Raw genomic sequence first — 17,831 nt, forward strand, 5'->3', positions numbered from 1 at the left:
AAATGTTTTCCCAATAGGCTATTAAGTAATCATTTGCTGTAATTGGATGGGTTCTGAATATGGATTCTTACGGCTTCTTAACATCACCGGATGGACTGGCTAAAGGAAAGTGTGTCCTCAGTTCCTATTTCCTGGGTACAGAATGATGTTTTACTAAGGTAGATGTCTGAGGTAAAGTAGGGTACCAAACGATCCTGTTTGTTTCAGCTCTGAAATGCCTAGTGGAAAATTACCAAGAAGCAAATTCCATGGAGATAGGAAAGTTGGACATGTCTAAAATACTCAAATCATAAGCTGAGATATTTTCCAGAACCTTCTTCATTTCTCTTCATTTACACAACAAAAGTCATTTTGAATCCTGTCTCTTCACTTGTACCATCTTAATTGTGATGCTTCTTATTGAGGACCTCAGTTCTGAAATTCAAAATCACATATATGTGTTGTCTTGGTAATAAAACCATCAACTTTGGGCGCCTGGGTGGCTCAGTCGGTTAAGCGACTGCCTTCGGCTCAGGTCATGATCTCGGGGTCCTGGGATCGAGTCCCACATCGGGCGGGCTCCCTGCTCTGCAGGGGGCCTGCTTCTCCCTCTCCCACTCCCCCTGCTTATGTTCCCTCTCTCACTGTGTCTCTCTCTGTCAAATAAATAAATAAAATCTTTAAAAAAAAAACTATCAACTTTAATATGGGAATGTGACAGATTTCTTAAATACATGGTAAGAGAATATATAAAAATCTAAATCTCACAATATATTCCGAGAGATTTTTTTGTGCATTTTATGTGGGGGGTGGGGGAGCAATTGGAAGTCAACTTGGAATTGAATGCTTTCCTGTAGGAGGGATTTTCTGCAGAAACCGGGCTTTCTCTACATGCTGCGCCATTTTATGTAAATGTGGATCTCTTTTCTGTGGCTTTTGCAAAAATTCAAAATGCCTGATTATTTCTGAACTTCAGTGCTTTGTGGGATTGATTTCTCCTCCTGAAAAGATGTTTCAAAATCATAAATCAAAGGAAGACAACATAATTTCCCTCAGCTTTTGTGTGGTTTTACTGGATCCTGTAGCACCAGCTGTTTGACTTCCTATTCATTCAGGCGAACTTTTCAGAAAAGTATCAGAATCCAACAGGGCTTTTCTTTTGGCCCATTCTTAGGCAGTTTAGCTGTGGAAGAGAAAGACAGAGAGAGAAAGGAAGGGAAAGAGGGAGAGAAGCACATCAACATAAACTGTTACTCATATTGGCTGGAGTTTAAACTACACTAAAAGAAATTTCTTTATAGAACAAGAATTTGTTGTTTTTTTAACATAACTTATGATGCCCACCTGCATTCTCGCTGAAATGGACATAGATTTTGTTTAAATTGGTTTACCAATAAAATGAGTTTATTTTAAAACAATGAAAAAAACAAAAGTATAAAACTGAAAATTAAATAGTACCTTGATTCATCATTCTCTCATTCTCTCCCAGTCTCTCGGTTTCTTTCTTTCACACACACACACACACACACACACACAGAGGCACATGCACACAGTCTTAGAGATTATTTCTCACATTTGTTACTAAAAAAATAAATGCTGCCATTAATATCTTTGCATGTATATTTTGTGCATTTCTGTGTATATGTTTATAAGGCATATTTCTAGTAGAATTATTGTATCACAAGATAGATACACATTTTAAAATTTGATAGATATTGCCATAATACTCTGCAAAAGTTGTAATTGTATTTTAACTCTGCTAACAGATTTCTCTATATATTGCCAAAATGATTTTTATCAGTTTCTTCATTATTTACCAATGTGATTTGATTAAAAATGGCATCTAAACATCTAAATGTCTAGGTGTGTATTAGTTTGTGAGCAGAATTGATCAATTCTTTCTACGTATTATCAACTTGTATTGCCTTTCTTGTGACCTTTCTTCTTGTTCCTATCTCTTGACAATCTTTTCTAGGAAGTTTGGGAACTTAAAATGATAATTTGTAGGATCCTTTTATATATTAAGGGAATGAATCTCTTTGTGGTGTACTTTTTGGCAAATACTTTTCCTAGTTTATTTTTCATTTTGCTTTTGTTGATGATTACCACCCATACATTTAATTCTTACAAGGTAAAACATATCAAGTGTTCCCTTTTAACAAATTTTGGTCACAGTATCAAAATAATTCTTATATATCTCTGTGATTTTTTCCTAACACTTTTATTTTCATGTCTTATATTTAAAGTGTTAATTCATCTGGAGTTAATTTTAGAGCAAGGGGTGAAGATTTACCGATGTTATTTTTCCAAAAACCTCATAAGTTTTCTCAGCACCATTTGTTGAATAAATCTGCTTTTCTTTGATGTTCTGAAGTGTTTTTAATGTATGCTAAATTCCTATAGGTACTTGAGTCAATCTCTGTATCATGTAATCATTTTTTGTGCTAGGACCAAGAGTTGTACTTACAATGTCTTTTTTTTTTAAGATTTTATTTATTTATCTGACAGAGAGAGACACAGCGAGAGAGGGAACACAAGCAGGGGGAGTGGGAGAGGGAGAAGCAGGCTCCCTGCAGAGCAGGGAACCCCATGAGGGCCTTGACTCCAGGACCCTGGGATCATGACCTGAACTGAAGGCAGATACTTAACAACTGAGCCACCCAGGTGCCCCTACTATGTCTTAATAGTACATCTTAAAACGGGATAGCTTACTCACTGTTACTCCTCTTCCCTTTCAAGTTATTTCTGGCTATTCTTATATGTTTGTATTTCAAGATAAATTTAGAATAAGTCTGTCATGTTCCATGCAAACAAACAGCAGCAACAATACATCTGTTGGTTTGTTTTTCTTTTTAGTTTTTTGTTTGGGTTTTTTTTAGGGGGGGAGGGGCAGAGGGGGAGAGAATCTTAATAGGCTCCATGCCCAGCATGAAGCCCCACATGGGGCTTGATCTCACAACCTTGAGCTCATGACCTGAGCTGAAATCAAGAGTTGGTCACTTAACCAACTGAGCCACCCAGGGGGCCCCCATCTATTGGTATTTTGATTGGATACCATCTAAATCTGTAAATTTAATTCAGGGACGATTGACATCTTTCAATTTTTTTAGTATTTTGGTTGTGTTACTGCATGGCTTTATATTTTATTATTATTGGTTTAAAATGCCAGTTTTGGGGAGAAAAAACAGTTCTTGGTTCTATTTATCAATTCTATTATTTGTCTTTTATATTTCTGTTTTAATTATTTTAATCCTCTTTATTTTTAATCTGACTTAGGTTTTTAATTCAATATTTTATTCTATCTCTTATAGTAAAGTATAAGTACTTACATCTATTATTTTTTCTATGAATATAGCTTTAGACAAGTCACCTAAATTTTGATATACTAGTTTATATTTTCATTTTCTAGCTATTCTGCACTATCAGTTAAAATATTCTGTTTTACACAAGAATAATTAAGATAGCATCTTAAAATTTCCAGGTGGTTAGGGGCACGTGGGTGGCTCAGTCAATTAAGCGTCTGACTCTTGATTGCGGCTCAGGTCATGATCTCAGGTGAGATGGAGCCCTGAATCTGGCTCCGCGCTCAGCAGGGAGTTTGCTTGAGATTCTGTCTCTCCCTCCCCGTCTGCTCTTCCCCTATGCGCTCTCTCTCTCTCTCTCTCTCAAATAAATAAATAAATTTTTAGAATTTCCAAGTGGTTAAAGCTTTTAAATTTTTATTATAATTTTTATTCTTCATAAAAGCAATGTAACCCATATTCTTTCTAGTTATTAAAATTCATTGAAGCAGCTTTTGTGCACTAAGATAGGATCAATTTCTATAAATGCTTAATGGAAGCTTGAAAATAAGATGCCATGACTGTTCTCAGGTGTTTAAATTCTGCATACACAAATCAAATCAACCTTATTTATTGTCTTTTTCACATCCTTTAAACCAAATAGTTATTTTTAAAATTTAATCTGTCAGTTCATGTTTCCTGAAAGGATTGTTTTTCTGTTCATTTCCTTTTCTATTTCTTGTAGGTTTGCTTCTTGAACCCTGATGTTATACTACTTAGTTCAGAAAAATTTATTCCACTGTTTGCTGCAAGTAATCTCACTCAGAGGCACAAAGACAATCACAGCAGTCCTTTCCATGTTGGCAAAAAGTATTAAACAACTCCAATGCCCATCAGAAGGAAGCTAAATGAATCAGGGATGGTATTTTATGCAATCATCAAAAAAAAGGAAGTGGCTATACATGCAATGGCTTCTAAAATACGTTGTAAAGTGATAGAGTTCAGGACTGTTTGCTGAGAATGGTAATATTTTCATTAACAGCAGAATAATATATATCCCACATACATGGACTCATATCAATTGTATTTAAGAGAGTATGGAGGTAGTGTAATATTTGTGGTCTCAGGGTGGGGAAACTGCAATCTTGGAATCAAAGTTAGGAGGATGACTTACCTTTTAAAATATTCCAGTTGGTATTTGAAAATCTGTCATAATGATGCTGCATTAAAAATAAAGCTTTTTAAAACCTTAAAAAAGAAGAAAAATTTATTCCAGTTAGCTTTTTGTTACAGAAGGTAAAGTTTATCTTTATAAAGTTCCACTGTGCCTTTCGAATGCACTCTTTGACCTAACTTTAGATGAGTTGCTTGTGAGCAGCTTATAGCTGAGCTTCACTTTTGGATCCAATATAGTCTTTTTATCTAAGCAACTAGTTTATCCTATTTATTGTTATTCTTATAAACACTGTTTGGTTTCATTTCTTCCATCTTATTTTATGTTATTTTCATTTTTCATAACTTCCCTTTCCCCTTCTTTTTATTTTCTGACCCTCTGTCCTTGTAATTATACAGTGCACGGGCCCCTCTTCACTTTTCTGGTGTGCTACATGTAACCAGTGTGCACCAGAGTCTAATAGAGTCAGCTCAGTCCTGTCACACAGACAGATCCCAGGCCCCCTGAATCAAGGATCTGAGAGGTGGAAAAGGTGTGGGCTTGCTCTTCACAAGCTTGCCAGGCTTCTTTCGAACTCTACCAAGACTTACTTTGCAAAGTATCAAACATACTGAAAATTTGTGCAACAAACCCAGGTTTGAAAATTTGAAAGAACAGTAATAGAAACACCTGTATACCCCTCATCTAACTCTAATAATTGTTAACATTTTGCTCCCTTTACCTGCTCTCCCTCTCTCTTATTGTCTCTCTGTCTCTCTCTCCTCCCTCTCTCCTGCCCTCCCTCCCTAGAGTTCCTGAAAAGTAAATTCCACCAATCATGAAACAAATCATGTCACATTATTTTAACGACTTCAGCCTTTATTGTTGAAGACTAGAATATTGTGCTTCATGATCACAATATTATTAACACAGCAGAAAAGCTTAACAGTGATCCAAAACTGTTATCTAATGACATCTGTGGTTGATTGTTACATTGATGGCCACTGCAAACCTCTGAGGCATCAACAAAAGAACCCACTGCAAGCAGAGACTAGATATGCGTATGCTGACCAGGGCCCAACCTCATGGAAGGCCGCTGGTGCCCCCAAGGATGCTGGTCTGGCCCTCTAGAAAATAAAAGAGCCTATGAAGAGAGGATTCTAGCCATCCAGTGGTTCCCTCCAGCTGCATGAGCGAGTGCTAACAATATCAACAGAAGAACCTCCCAACCCATCCACAGAACCCTGAGAAACAATATTTAAGCCACTGAATTTTAATTTGTTACAGAGCAATAGCTATCTGACACTTAGTCTATATTTAAATTACTCTGGTTGTTAAAATAATGTCCTTTATAGCTTCTTATCACTTTTTTGATCCAGATCCATTCAAGACTTACACATTGAATTTAGTCATCATGTCTCTTCACTGCCTTTTTATTTATACCTGTCCCCTGTCCTAGCTGTTTTTATCTTTAATGATATTGACTTTTTTATTGAAGAATCTAGGCCTGTTGTCTTATAAAATAGTCTATAATCTTGATTTGTCTGATCATTTCCTTGTGAATAACTGCAGTTTAGATGTTTTTGTCAGAATACAATAGTTAATGTGGTTGACTTCCCATTATATCATATCAAGAGAGATGCTGAGTTTGATAATTTTATTAAGGTGTTTCCTACCAGACTTATATATTATTAAAAAAAAAAACTTTGAGAGTTTGTAAATATCCTGTTCCCCTACTAACTTTTACCCATGGGCTATAGCACCCAGTGATGACCCCTGCTGAATAAATTATATCAGTGACTGCAAAAAGGTGATTTTGTAATTCTATCATTAATTGTATATTTTTTACCCAGTATTCTTCTGTGAAAATAAACTTTTCCTGCTTCTTCCCTTCCCTCTTTTTCTATGGACTTAGGAACTTGTTGTTGTTGTTCAACGTATCAAAATCTATTGTAAATGTCATTGTTCTTAATACTTCAGTTCCTCAAAGTTGGCCGGTGGGGAGGGCCCCTCAATGTGTACTTCTTAGCTTTCCGGTACATTAACTCACCTTGTACTTCTCCCATCCAAACCATTATCAATCCTTTCTTCAAAGAGATTCATTCCTCTTACTGGGAAATGACATTTAGAAACCAAGAATTACCTAATTCTCTTGCATACTGGAGAAATCATTTTACTTATCTGTATTTTTCATTTGTCATTTACTTCCCACACTTTTTTCCTGCTGTTTTGTACTATCTAAGGAAAGGTCATGTGTTAGACCTTTTTAAATATCATGGTTTTAATGAGGCTGTTATATTTAGACATGCAATTTGCTTGAGAATATTGTAGGGAAGGGGCTGGGGCTGGTAAATTATAGCTTTAATTCCAGCAATTACTTTCAGAATTTTTTAGGTCTACTGTGTTCCCGTCCCAGTGAGTTACCTCCTTTCATCTTCTGTTGTTTCCTGTTTAGAGGAAGAAGACGCCCCCAGCAACAGATGGGCGTGGCTCAAAAAGAAAGCGTGTAGCTCATAGCCGTTCATCTGATTATTAATCTCTGGTTCCTCCAACTTCTTTCAGCAGCCTACTTCTCTGGATTAAGAGTCTAGATCAGACAAAATAAAGAGGACACCTGTGCACTTTTCCTTGCTCTTCTGCGGCAAAGAAGAGGCCCCCCAGATGCATTTCCAGCTCTCCCTGTGGCTATCCTCACTCTATTTCTCAGTCTTTCTAATAAAGGATCTGGGTAGAAGCCACAGGATAACTTCTGCATGGCTTCACCTAGCACAGCTTATGTGTTAGTTAAGTCTCTCTTGATTTCAAGGGAAAAAGCCCAACACAAACCAGCTTGAGATAAATAGAAATTTATCCATTTATATAAATAGGGAGAGAATAAATATAATGGTATTCAGGCATGACTCAGTTCAGAATTGGAGGGTCCTCTGTCTCTCTCCCTCCTCCCATCTTGTTCCTGTCTCCCTCTGCTTCCCTAAGTTTTCTATGACTCTCTTTCAGCCCTACATATCCTTGCTTACTTTTATTTTCCTTATTCTTATAAAGGCTATCTCCACATGGTAGTGAGACTTCACAAGCAGTTCCAGCTACCTACCATTCTAGCTCCAACATCTCTTAAGAAAAGCACCTTCTACGTCAGCTAGAAACTATAGAGTCCCAAAAGAGAACGTCAGCCCCACGCTTACCCTTGGAGCAATCACTAGACTGGGGGAATGTGATACCATGAATGGGTGGACTGTTAATTCCCATGTGAGGAGGGAGGAATCTGTGAGTGGCACTCCCAACAGAACATGAACGAAGAGAGAAAAAGACCACCTCATGAAGGAGGGAAGAGGCACATCAAACAAAAATAGCATGTACCCACTACAGCTCAGCTTTTATAACAGTAGTACCTCTGGCCCAAAAGATAGGAGGCAAGACATTTTGGTATCATTATCACTATATCAAATGCTGCAGCATCCGCTAAGCCAACATACCAGTGGCTCTTCATGTAGCTTCATGGCATTAGAGACTGACCATGAGAGAGAGCTGGAATAGAAAAAAATGGAAAGCTCTGAAAACTGTATCATTCTGTTTAGACTAAGTCATGCTGCCTCTCCAAACTATCCCAGAACCACAGTGGTTCACTCGGCAGGGTCTTTGTCTTGCTTTGAGCTCTGGGGTTCCACATCATCTTCCTTCCAGGACCAAGGCTTAAGCAGCAGCTTCTATCTGAAACCTTCTGTTCTCCTGGAAGAGAGAAAAGGGAGAAAGCAGAACCATGTGATGGTGCTTAAAACTTCCGAAGTGACACCATTATTTCCACTCACACTCACCTTTCCCTGGTCAGTGTCCTGGCCAACCCTGATATCAACAGGGCAAAAAAGTATATTCATTCAGCAGAGACAGCTGAGTAGAGAAATGCCCGGTAGAAAGTGGTTCAGTAGAGAGAGGCAGCAATTATTTTCTCAGTAATACAATTGACCACAATAATTAGAAGGACAAAGACAACTGTCTTTTTGAGGAAATGTAAGCTATCTCTGAAGATTCGTAAGAGTAATGTGTCAGTAAACTGTAAGGGGATATCATGGCTAGAGTTTCTCTGAAATACCATCCATTGGACCCAAAGAGATATTGTTCATATGCTTGGCCTAGGGAAATAACGAAAATACTGAGCTAAGCAAATGTGAAAGGAAGAAGGAGAAGCTGTAGATATCCTCCCTATTTCAGGGAAGAATGACCTATTCTTAGGGTGGCCATATTATTTAATCACATAAATTGGGATACTTTGGAGAATAAAATGGGGAATTTTTGATACTTACATTGGGCCAACTAGTAAGCCTTAGCAAGTCAGGACCTATAATCACTCTACTTTTATCCCATGATTGCCATAGATTGTAATAATAAATTTTTGTATATTCTAATGTATTTACTCCCAGACATGGGTCCCCTCATTGGACTCATCAAAATTTTAAAGAGCACTGTTAAAAGTATGGCTTCCTGAGCCTTATCTATAGAATTTAAATCCCCACATCTGGGTGAATGAGGCTGAATGTGATAACATCAGAGTATCCCATCACTTCCACTTCTGGCCTCTCCTGTAGAAATATTCTACTTCCTACTCTACTGGCATGAAGTTTAGCCATGTGACCTGCATTGGCCAATGAAATGTAATTGGAGGGAAGCTCTGTCAGAGCAGAAGCTTTAAGGCTATTAATGCTTTCACCTTCTCTTGTTTCCTATGCCAGAAAGATCAGCAATGTTCCATGTGGGGCTCCTTCTTCAGCCTCGGGCCCCAAAGCGAAGAAGGCATGGATCACAGCTACAGCCAGCCTAAAAGGGACTTGTCACATGAACAGAAATAAATCTTTTTTGTAAGTAATTATGATTTGGGGTGCATTTGTTTCCACAGCATAACCTAACAGGATATGTCTATATCTCACATGAAAAACCCTAATCAGATTAATTATTCATGCTCCATTATTTTATTCATTGTTCAGTTCTATTTTTTAACCTAAGCATCTCACACAGGGCAAAGTACAGATGATGTGTCCAATGGTTATTGACTGTTTTCATTTGATTAGTTGTATTTATAGTACTATTAGATTCCCTACCAATATTTTACCCTAAATAGTTTTGAGGTACTCTTTCATTTTTTTACTGAAAGAAGGGACACATGTACACTGTAGACAACTCAAAAATAGAGAGTATAAAAAAATCACACACCATCCCATAAAACTTAGATTAACTACTGTTGATATTTTAGTTAATTTTCAAGAGCTTCCCGAGGATATTTTAGTTATTTGATCATACTATACAGTATTAAATATAATCTTCTCATTTATTTCTACAAAAATATTTCCTACATTGTCAAATATGCTACAAAAACATTTCAATGAATATACAGTTTTCCGATATGTCAAAGTCATAACTGAGCTAACCCTCTCCCAACTGGTTGTTTCCAATTATTACTAGAATTAATACTATTGTGAGCACCTTTGTACTGAATCTTGTAAGCATCTCTATTTTCTTATATGAAAGTTTGGGAAGGCGAATTACAGGGACAAAGAGTATAAACAATTTTAAGACTTTTAATATGTATTGCCAAATTGTTTTAAAGATAAGTTCTATCAAAAATATATACCCACATGCATTTGCCTCACTGCACACTTACCAGCATTATACCTGACAATTATTTTAATCTTCCCAGTCAAATGATCAAAACTAGGCTCATTGTTGCAATTTCCATTTCTAATAAACTTGAACATTTTCTTATGTTTGTTAGCCATTTGTCTCTTCGTATGCTTTCTGTTTCTGTAATCTTAATGTAATTGGTCCACAGAGAGTTTTATTCAAAGTCCCTATCAACTTGCAAATGAACTTTCAGAATACATCTCATTTGTAAGTTAGAAGCTATTTATATTAGCTACATGTTAGAATGGAACAAGAAAGATAACACACCACCAAATTCTATCAGCACTATCCAGTAGAACTTTCTGCAAAGTTAGAAATGTTCTGTATCCTCACCGTCCAGTATGGTAGCCACTAGCCACAGGTGACTATTGAGCCCTTGAAATGTGGTTAGTGTGATTAAGGGACTGAATTTTTCTATTTTATTTTATTTCAATTAATATAAATTTTAATAGCCACGTGTGGTTAATGATTATCATATTTGACATCACAGCTCTAAACAATTTACCCATCTCAGGGAATGGGTCAGCTTAGGCTTCATACTTGACCTACTAAGTCCATAAGCAAGAGGGAAAAAAAACAAGATCAAGGGACAAAGTGCATAGTGTGAGGCAAGCTCACTATATATAGTTATATACTCAATGCATTTCTGTAGGGTTTTCTTTTTTATTATTTAAATTCAAGTTAGTTAACATATAGTGCAGCATGGGTTTCAGGAGTGATTCAGTGATTCATCACCCACACACAACACCCAGTGCTCATCCCATCAGGTGCCCTCTGTAATGCCCATCACCCTTCCAGCCCATCCCCCACCCACCTCCCCTCCAGCAGCTCTCAGTTTGTTCTCTATGGTTAAGAGTGGTTGGTCTCCCTTCCTGTTTGTATCTTATTTTATTTTTCCTTCCCTTCCCCTATGTTCATCAGTTTTGTTTTTTAAATTCCACCTATGAGTGAAATGGTATGATATTTGTCTTTCTGACTACCTTATTTCACTTAGCATTAAACTCTCTAGTTCCATCCAGGTTGTTGCAAGTGGCAAGATTTCATTCTTTTTGATGGGTGAGTAATAATCCATTGTATATATATACCACCTCTTCTTTATCCATTCATCAGTCAATGGACATTTGGGCTCTTTTCATAATTGATAATTCTGCTATAAACATTGGGGTGCATGTGCCCGTGGGTTTTTCAGTTAAAGTGGCCATGCTACCCTTGCATATTCAGCTTACCATATTTCCCATGTAGCAGTCTGTGTCCCAGATGCTTTCACATATTAACATGTATCCTCACAATAAGCCTATAATATAGCTATCAACTTTTCCTCCATTTTACAGGTTAAACAACTGAGTCACAAAGAGGTCAGCTTGCCTAGGAACACAGAGCTAATAAGTGCCAGAGCTAGGGTTCAAGCCCAGCTAGTCTGGCTCCAGAAGCCATGCTTTTAGTCCATCCACTCACTAATATCGCCTGCTGGTATATAATCAACAGGGGAACATAGTATGTATTGTACTTAATGAAATCAGGTATGCTCTTGCCAGAAATGCCTCTAACAAGAGGTAAACCTTTTCTTTCACAACTTAGCATTAATAGGCTCACAATCAAATCCCTGGCTAAAAAACAAGAATTGTTTGTGAATGAAAAAACTCACTACAAGAAAGGCAGTCAACCCATACATGAATCTAACTAGCTCTCAAATCATGTTAAGTATTCGCCTTCACAGAAAACAAATCTAAAAGACTTCACATTTGGGCCAAAGAATGGCCTTGTTTAACTTCTGCTGGGTGAGCCAAATAGAAGCCGTGCTTTGGCTATTTGTCCTGCTCAGGAATTCTGCTGTACAAGATTTATGAAGGTTGTATTTGTTAATCATTTAAAAGCTTTGCTCTCAGGGGATTGTTTTATTAAAGTTATGTCCTTTCTCATGTGAAATGTGTGTTTAATGATTAGAATAATGTATCAACGGATTTTTTAATTTGTCGTTTTCCAAAGCACAAAATTAATCTACCTTCAACTGGCTCAACAGGAAGCCAATCACAAAGAGAATCAAAGTTTTTGAATGGAGATTAAACTTCTGTGAGTGGAAAAATGATTTGAAGAGAGGTCTACCTTTCTTTAATATATAATTCCAAAAGCGGTATCAGCAACATTTTAAAAATTTAAAAGATTTCGGGCACTTGGGTGGCTCAGTCGTGAGAGCATCTGCCTTTGGCTCAGGTCATGATCCTGGAGTCCCGGGATCAAGTCCCGCGTCGGGGTCCCTGCTCAGCGGGGAGTCAGCTTCTCCCCCTGCCTCTGCAGCTCCCCCTGCTTGTGCTCACTCTCTTGTCAAATAAGTAAATTTTTTAAAAATCTTTAAATTTTTTTTTAAAAAATTCAAAGATTTGAAAAAAATGATTACAGTGTCAGAGGAAATTAATATAATTGATTTGCAAACAGCTTACTTTGCTGTGATCACACATATTCCTTCAGGAGCCAGGCTGCCTATGTCGTAAGCCTATGCAAACAACTGTGCTAAGCAGAGCTCTAAAATAGTGCATGCTGTGATGATGTTCCAACTTCTACTCGATGGAACAGCTAGCTGATGAGGGGACAACTAATGCAAATGCAAATGATCCTTGGACGACTTGGACTTAGAATGTTGCTTCAACAAGGTACTAAACCCTACTAGTCTCTTAAATGTGGACAAGTTACAGTTGAGGTTTTGCTTGAACTCTGGAAGCAGAGCTTTGTATTAGAATTTTATATTAGAATTTGTATTAGAATTAATGCAAAGCATCGTGCAGATAGTCATGTTCAAGACTATGAACATAACTATAATTTTCAGTAATAGCTAATAGGAAGAACATACAGCTTGATAGCAGAGAGGTAAAAGTTAAAAATCCCAATCCTGCCACCTGGATAATTTAATGTGGTACTAGATAATTTAGTTAACTTCTCCAAGTCTTGGTTTCTTTATTGATTATGAAGACCCACTATTCGCGAGACTGCTGAAGAGCACAGAAGTGGGAATGGCAAAGTTCCCGAGATTTGTGACACCAAGAGGCAGAGGATGAATGCTTAAACTGGGAGCCTGGAACACTAGGTGATATCAGCAGTCATTAAAACCAAGATGAATTCAGAAAAAGACCCAACTCCAAACATGTTTAACCAGGTTGCAAGGGACAAAGCAAACAGCAACAACAGCGAGGATGAAGTAGTGTCAGATGCATGTCAAAGTCACAAGAGAAGAAACATAATGTACCTGTCAGAACTCCAAATCATTTTTTTTTTTCTGACTGCCTTGTGCCAGATTCCACATTCAGGACTTTTTAAAGGGTCTGAGAACCATTTCTGACAATCTGAAACTCAGTTTTCACAACATAAAATAAAAATTTTAAATATCAGCCCTGCCTGACACTTGGTTATTTGGAGGAACAAGGGAAATAAGGCAAATGAAAGCATTACCATGTAAACTAACGTGCTAGAACATTAAGTGCTCATTACTATGGTTCTCATTGCTCTAATCAAGTATACTTAAGAGAAAGGCTTTGCTTACAACATTATCTTAGAAAATATAAATGTAAGTAGCAGCCAAATTAATAGTTATTCTGAGTATCTTTGCTGCATAAGTTAAACAGGATTAAGACATGAAATCATGCACTTGTGTTTATATTGTTTAGGATTTTTATATATTCTATTTTCTCTGATGGATATTTACTTTTATTTGTTTGTTTCATAATACATAGCAACTGAGCTTTCCTTATACTACATCAAAGGTCAACAATCATGTATGACAAAGTTGAACATGGAATAATAATTTGTAGTGACTTACCTGACTATTGCTTCTAGATACCTCAGTACTGCTTATGAAAGGGTACACGATGTAATGACTGATAAGAATAGGCTATGATACTTTATAGACCTCGTTAAACTCCAGTCTTGCTGCTTATTATCTGGTAAATTTTAGCATGTTATAGCTTTTGAGCTTCAGTCTCTTCTTCATTTGTAAAATGGGGAAAATCATCCCTACTGAAGTTCAAAGAAGGAATGAAATACTAGAAAGAGGGTGTCATCAGGTCAATGCTCGTGAGCTGCTTCACCTTGTAGGTGTCCACAAATGGCACTGGTCTCAGTGATCCTACAACAGTTGCATTCTGGAAGTCCTGAAAGTCCTGAAAGTGCAGAAACTAACAGTCATAGGGACCTTAGACAGACTGGCCTCAGCAGTTCAGAGTTAACCTATCAACAAAGAAGAAACAAGTATACACTGTTGTATATTAGTTTTAATGAGAGCCTCTGCCATGTGACCCTTCTGTGGCATCCTGTCCCTGCAAGTGCGCTACACAGAAAGCCAACTGAACAGAAAGTTTCTTGCTGAGTGAAGAATCAGATGAGGAAAGTGGGTTATTTGACTTGGGCATACAACATAACTGGCGTATCTTTCTCCACCATATGTCTATGAAAGGGATTGAATATACCCCCCCCAAAATGCCATTTGGGTATATTATTTTGACCTAAGGCAATTGAAGAAAAGCAGATGCAGAAAAGGCTCTCTGATCCCTTTCTACCTAAAAAGTGGGGCCTACGTTTCCTGTGAAAAATATTTCCTCTCCCAGAAGAGGATATTCTTATCAATTCTCATCATCTTTACAAACAAACCTACCAAAGTAACCCTTACCTTCCATTAGTCTCCCCCTATACTTGCCCGGCACTTTCCCACAGTGTACCACCCTAGCACACACACCTTTTCCCTTTGTCGTGTCACATCGCCACAAGATATTGCTCTTTGTTAAAATGGTATATAACCTCTCAGGTCCATCTGCTTCTTTGAGTCTTCCTTTCTTACATATGAAAGCTCTGTGTACATGTACAAATATTAACATCAAATAAAATGTGTATGCTTTTCTCCTACTAGTCTGTCTTTTGTCAGTTTAATGAGCAGGTTTAGACACAGAACCTAAAAGGGTCTAGGAAAATTCTTTCTTCCCTTACAGCTGTATTTGTCATGTTGTCATACTATTCCAGTCCAGAGGGCTCCTGATTCATTCATAGATGGACATTCTCAAAATTGGCCTCTACTTTTTGTTTTTCTCTTAAGTCTCCACTACGTTTTTTTTTTTTTTTTAAGATTTTTATTTATTTATTTGACAGAGAGCATGAACACAAGCTGGGGGGAGCAGGAGAGGGAGAAGCAGGCTCCCTCCTGAGCAGCTTCCCTGGATCATGACCTGAGCTGAAGGCAGACACTTAACCAACTGAGCCACTCAGGCGCCCCTAAGTCTCCATTACTAATCAGCTTCCCTTTTGATTGATACAATACGTGAAGAAAGGCATTTTAAACTTCAGATATTTTATAATGGAGTCTTCTAGGCCTAGAGCTCTTCTTTCTTTTTTAGGGCAATTTTTCTGATTTTATAGATAAACTCTCAAAAGGCAATCTTATTTCACAGTTTTTTGTGCATTCCTCAGTTCATGGTCAAGCATTAGCTAAAATACCTAACTCATACTACCTGGTATTTAGTAAGTATTTGATAAATGCTAGTTTTTTTTTTTAATTTTTCCTCATCCGTGAGTTTATCTTTATTTATAACCATACTCTATGTCAAAGAAATAAAGTCAGATTTTGTCTGCATCTCATTTGTCTACAGTCTCATTATAATCTCTCAAATGATGTTAGTTAAAACTAAAACTACCCAAACTGCTTTCGTAGCTGCTACTCAATCAGCCTATAAGACAAACCTCCTCAGTGTTAAGAGCATATTAAAACGCAAGTCTCTCTGGGGAGCCTGGGTGGCTCAGTGGATTAAGGGTCTGCCTTCGGCTAAGGTCATGATCCTGGGGTCCTGGGATGGAGCACCACGCTGAGTAGGGGGAATCCTGTTTCTCCCTCTCCCTCTGCCATTCCCTCCAACTTGTGCTTACTCTCTCTAGTGTTCTCTGTCTCTCTCCCTCTCTCTAATAAATAAATAAAATCTTTAAAAATTTTAAACTAAATTAAAAAATAAAATAAAATGCTGATCTTTCCTACCATCCGAAAATAGAGCATTCCGATGAAAACTTCCATAAACTAAAATGGCATAAAGTGAATAAGAAATCACTCTTAATTTATATGAAAAATGTTTGAGCACTCCCGGACCCAAAAAATAACCGTTCTTAGACTTTTCTGATACCTTAGAACACATCGTACTAACAAATGCACAAAATAAAATTGAGATAAAGCACAGATGCTCACAGACATGATTCAGGGCTCTGGCAGCTTGAGGCTGAGATGCTAAGTGTAGTTCCTGAGCAAGAAGCTTGGCGGGGCGCTCTTGCTGATCCAAGCACCTGCTGCTCCTCTATAGCTGGTGCAAAATGCACCCCGAACGCTGTTTTTGCTTTCTGTCTTTTTTTTTTTTTTTTTTTTTTGTAAAAGTTAAAATCCCCTTGGATTTCTTTTAGTTGCCAAAAACAGCTTAGTCATACAGGTCTTTTATAAAAGTGAAGTGGGGAAACATGAACTTTCAAAAAGGTGAGGATACCTGTAGTTTCACTGATGGCAGGTTTAGGAACGTGGAGAAGAGTATTTTCAAAGGAGTTGTAGAGAAAGAGCAGGAAAAAACTCAAGAGCAGTTATATTCATAGTATTTGTTTAATACTTTGTTTCTTCCCCTTCGCTACTTATGTTAAACAGAGAAAAACAAAATGGGGTATGGAAAAGAGGCACAAAGAGAAAGGCATTTTTATTTTTTTTTTAAAGATTTTTATTTATTTGACAGAGAGAGAGACAGCGAGAAAGGGAACACAAGCAGGGGGAGTGGGAGAGGGAGAAACAGGCTTCCCGCCGAGCAGGGAGCCCGATGCGGGGCTCGATCCCAGGACTCTGGGATCATGACCTGAGCCGAAGGCAGACGCTTAACGACTGAGCCCCGAGAAAGGCATTTTTAAAATTTCAAAATCGCAGGTAAAAAGTACTTACCGTTTTCCTCTGGAGACCTCCTCTGTGGCGGTGGCAAATAATGGTCTCCCGCACCATTTCTACCCACTTGTACAGCTGCTTGACCTCCTCGGTCGGCGGCTCCCACACACAAACCATGCCTCTTACCCCCTTCAGTCTTCTCAGTGAGAACAGTTTCTTCTTCTAGCCTTCCGTGTATTCATTAACTAATTAACTAACTAACCCAATGGCTACTCTACAGGCAAGAAACTCTGTGAACAGAAGACCACTAATCGATCAAGAGGGGAATAAGCCTCAAAAAAAGAAGCGAGACCTTTGAGAGGAGCTGGGAGAGCTCCTGACTGAGTAGGTTTCAGCCTACCACAGCAGGTATTTAAAGGGCAAATGCCCCAGGCCGTGGACAGACTACATTTAGCCGAGCTGCAGAGGACAGACTAAGTAGGTCCAAATCTGAACAGTTTGAAGTAACCACATTAGGGATGGGTGGCAAATAGGTGACCTTAGTGGAACGGAACAAATGGGCATCAGCAGAGGAAACCGTTCACACCTACATAAATATGAAGTCTTTCCTCATGCAGTCACTAGAGATACTCATTACGAAAAGGGGCTAGACATTGTTCTCCCTACGTGGGCAACCTTTGAGGCTACTTGTAAGCGAGGGAAATTTCTAAACACCTAGCCTAACATTTTTCGATTCTCTGGGGAAAAAAAAAACCAAATTTTCATTTGGACACTTATAAATATAAAACCCTGGAGTATAAACTCTGAATTGCTTATCTCCCCTCTGGGGACATTTATTTAGATTTCCATAGGCAAGAACCCAGAGACCTTTCCT

The 17,831-nt window shown here is 37.9% G+C and overlaps 1 protein-coding gene and 1 long non-coding RNA gene across 4 annotated transcripts in view; one reads left to right on the plus strand and one right to left on the minus strand.

Annotated features, from left to right (window-relative positions):
• Positions 1–9,243, plus strand: part of TMEM144 (transmembrane protein 144) — a 74,501-nt gene extending 65,258 nt beyond the window's left edge. The window contains exon 14 of one of the 2 annotated variants that reach the window (XR_012378059.1): positions 9,138–9,243. The gene's annotated coding sequence lies outside the window, so the exon portion shown is untranslated. Of the gene's footprint in view, positions 1–4,005; positions 4,366–9,137 lie in introns of those variants that run through there. The other variant, XR_012378060.1, reaches the window with a different exon arrangement.
• On the minus strand, positions 694–17,243 carry LOC141372665 (uncharacterized). Of its 2 annotated transcripts, none has more exons than XR_012378066.1 (6): positions 17,018–17,243; positions 9,116–9,232; positions 7,887–8,139; positions 6,838–7,000; positions 4,435–4,508; positions 694–1,162 (listed from the first exon to the last, which is right to left on the minus strand). It is a non-coding gene; the product is annotated as an uncharacterized lncRNA (long non-coding RNA). The 2 variants fall into 2 exon arrangements; XR_012378065.1 differs by having other exon boundaries at positions 7,803–8,139.
• Between the last annotated feature and the right edge of the window lie 588 nt (positions 17,244–17,831).

Source organism: Callorhinus ursinus, unplaced genomic scaffold (assembly GCF_003265705.2).
Source record: "Callorhinus ursinus isolate GAN/ISIS: 27379988/994484 unplaced genomic scaffold, GSC_fseal_2.0 scaffold4, whole genome shotgun sequence".
In the NCBI taxonomy this organism is placed as follows: domain Eukaryota; kingdom Metazoa; phylum Chordata; class Mammalia; order Carnivora; family Otariidae; genus Callorhinus; species Callorhinus ursinus.